This window comes from Triticum dicoccoides, chromosome 7B (assembly GCF_002162155.2).
Source record: "Triticum dicoccoides isolate Atlit2015 ecotype Zavitan chromosome 7B, WEW_v2.0, whole genome shotgun sequence".
Taxonomy (NCBI): Eukaryota; Viridiplantae; Streptophyta; class Magnoliopsida; order Poales; family Poaceae; genus Triticum; species Triticum dicoccoides.
In genome coordinates, this window is record NC_041393.1 from 660,557,417 (window position 1) to 660,560,937 (window position 3,521).

The window sequence follows — 3,521 nt, forward strand, 5'->3', positions numbered from 1 at the left end:
AACGAGATCGTGCTCCTCTTTAATATTCAGATACAAAGCATTCGTCCCCCCCAGACTCTCTGCAGGTTTTCATGTACCAACTATGGAATCTTCGCATCATTATTGTCAGAGATTTTTCATCTTTGACGGGAGGCTTCCCGTACTCGTATCTGTGCTCGTCCACCTCCAAGAAATCAGGAAGTTGATCGTCAGGCAGGTAATCTTCAAGATTGCCATAACCGTCCACCGACACCGGAGCATTAGCGACGATGTTGCCGCTAGACACATTGAGCGGGGGGCACGATTGGTTTGCTTGTTCGCCGAGCTGGTCAATTTTTTTCGCAGTTGCACGTTCTCTTGACCTTAGATGTCTGACAGTACTTCCCGACCGCTCCGCTTGGAGATATGTCTGTTCAGTACTGCGCTCATAGTTGATTCTCGGCGGAGACTTTGCCGGCTTCCTCAGGGCATCGAGAGTGCGCTTTGCTTTCACCGGATCTACCTTCTCCTCCGGAGGTGGATGTCTCTTTGCTTTCACCCCTTCAAAGAACTCCTTCACGTGGGTCCGCACGATCGTATCGTTTTCCTCCTCGGTCCTCTCATACGGTAACTTCTCTAGAGGCTTGAGAGGTGGACCGTATCTGTATTGCCTCCCGCCTCTGGTTGTGCTGCTAGACGCCGGAGCAGACGGAGCGGCTGCGGCGTCTGTCTTCTTTCGTGCTTGCTTACGAGGCGGAGGAGAAGGAGTACGATGCGCCAAAGCAGCCGGGGCGGTGGCGGGTCTCTTCCACCCTTGCTAGCGAGGCGGAGAAGGAGGAGGCTGCTGGCTGCTCGGGAGCGCCGGTGCAGGCGGAGAAGGAGGCGGAGTGCCGCCACGCGCCGGAGAAGGAGGGGAGTGCCGCCACGCGTGCCCTGATCGTCACTCGCCGAAGGAGGAGGCGGTGGAGGAGGCGGAGTGCCCTGACTCGCCGGAGGAGGAGGAGGAGGCGGAGGCATCCAGTTAGGAAGGTTGATGAGCTCCTTCCGCCATAGGCATGGCGTCTTCAGAGCAGAACCCAGCCTAGTCTCCCGTTCACCGGTAGGGTGGTCAAGCAGGAGGTCCTCAAATCCCTTCGTTATTTCATCCACCATCACCTTAGCATATCCTTTTGGAATCGGCCGGCAGTGATAAGTTGCTTCGGATCCAGTAGGATAAACAGAGCCAACAACCGCCTTGACCTTCAAATTTATCCATCGCGCCATAATGTGGCAATGTTGAGACTCCGTGATAGCATCCATGGATAGCTGGCAGGAGCCGTCAAGACATGCTCCGGCTGAAGCAGCTCGGTGGAAGCCACGCTGCTTCTCCGCTGATATGGCGAGGTAGCTTCGGGGGAAGCTTCGGCAGGTCCTTTGCTGCGATCTACTGCTTCTCGTTCCTCTAGCCCCATTACCCTTTCGTGGAGCGCCTGCAGTTGGCCCTGCTCCAGTTTTTCCTCCTCTCGTGGGTTTTGTAACCCCCTGCGTCCGAAAAACCAACCTTCCACGGAATGGAGCCTGGTGTGCCTCGTGTCCGTCCAGGGTGCTCAGGATTCCCCATGGCCATTGTGAGCTCGTACTTCTCCCTGTCTGGTACGAACGTCCCTTTCCGCGCTGCATTGATATAGTGTCGAAGGTTCTTAACTGGTATTTCCAGTTGCTCGTCCGTCCAACGGCACCTCTCTGATACAGGGTCCAAGGTTCCGCTAGCCCCAAAGAACCAAGTCCGGCAACGGTCTGGCCATCTCATTGTCTCTGGTTCGATCCCTTTTTCAAGCAGATCATTCTCAGCCTTTGACCACTTAGGCCGGGCTTGCAGATAGCCACCTGACCCCGTGCGATGGTGAAGCTTCTTCTTCGCAGCATTTTGCTTGTTTGTCGCCGACATCGTCTTACTCTTTTCCGATGTCTTGTGGGCCACAAATGCGGGCCAATGATCTTTGATCTTCTCATATTTGCCGATGAATTCTAGTGTCTTTTTTTTGTCGACAAACTTGTTCAGCTCTTTCCTCCACCTCCTGAATAGGGTTGCCATCTTCTTAAGAGCACAAGACTTGATTAATTGCTCTTTAACTGGCTTCTCCGGATCCTCCTCTGGCGGTAAGGTGAAATTTGCCTTCAACTGAGTCCAAAGATCTTCTTTCTACATATCATTGACATAAGACACCTCAGGGTCGTCCTTAGGCTTATACCATTGCTGGATGCTAATCGGGATCTTGTCCCTAACAAGAACCCCGCACTGAAAAGAAAATGCGTTCTTTGTCCGGATGGGTTCAATCGGTTCACCGTCGGGCGCGATTTCTCTGATCTCAAACCTTTCATCCCAGCTCAACTTTTTCTTCGGGCCTCGTCTCCTTACCGAAGTTGTGCTCGATCCGGAGGGCTAGAAATTAAAAGAAAGAAAGACGAGAGTAATTAATATGTGTACATATACCAAAACAATGGATGCATCAATTAACTAGTCAGCATGGGCTTAACTAATATATATATACCTGGCCGGACTCGGTTCGGTCACCGGAGCAGTCAGCATGGTCTCCTTCTTGTACCTCCATTGTGTCACCGGAGCCATCATGAACATAGCCCTCTTCTTGTACCGACATTAATGGGCCGAAGCCATCATGAACATAGCCCTCTTCTTCACCCAGTCCTTCCTGACGAACGACATCGATGAAAAATGACGCAACGACATCAGTTCCTTCTGCGATTATCTCCCCCAACATCTCTTCTATTGCTTCGTCTCGGTAGTGCCCCATAGTTTCTGCAAATATTTACAACATGTCAATTATTATTTAAACATGCATGGTACAGATGGATATATATTAGTGGCAAACGTAGAACTAGCTACCTAATCACAATAAGGAATCATGTTAATTAGTGGCCTCGATGCTGCTTCTCTAGGGTTTGGGGTGGCCTCGACACAACGCTTCAAGGGTTTGGGGTGGCCTCGACGACAACGCTCTTTTAATTTGGTAAATTTGGGTGGCCTCAAGAGAGTTTGTCGGGTAGGGGCGCAGCGGGAGGGGGTAGAGACCAATATCGTTTCTTCTCTAGGGTTTGGGTGTCCTCGAGAGTTTTAGTTGAGCGAGAGGGCCGAGGTGGGGTATATCAACGACGACAGAGGAGAAGATCGAAGAAGAAAAAAGAAGAAGAAAAAGAGGAGAAGAAGAAAGGAATATAGGAGAAGAAGAAAAAATAGAATATTTTCTATTTTTTCTATTCTATTTTTTCTTCTTCTCCTCTATTCCTTTCTTCTTCTCCTCTTCTTTTTCTTCTTTTTTCCTCTTCTTATTTTACTTTTTCCTCTACACTAAACTAAAATGCACTAACCTAAAACCTAATACTAACAACCTAAATAAAAAATTAATACATATATTAAAAAACATATATAAACAAAAAAATGCTTCAAGGGTTTGGGGTGGCCTCGACGACAACGCTTCAAGGGTTTGGGGTGGCCTCGACGACAACGCTCTTTTAACTTGGTAAATTTGGGTGGCCTCAAGAAAGTTTGTCGGGTAGGGGCGCGC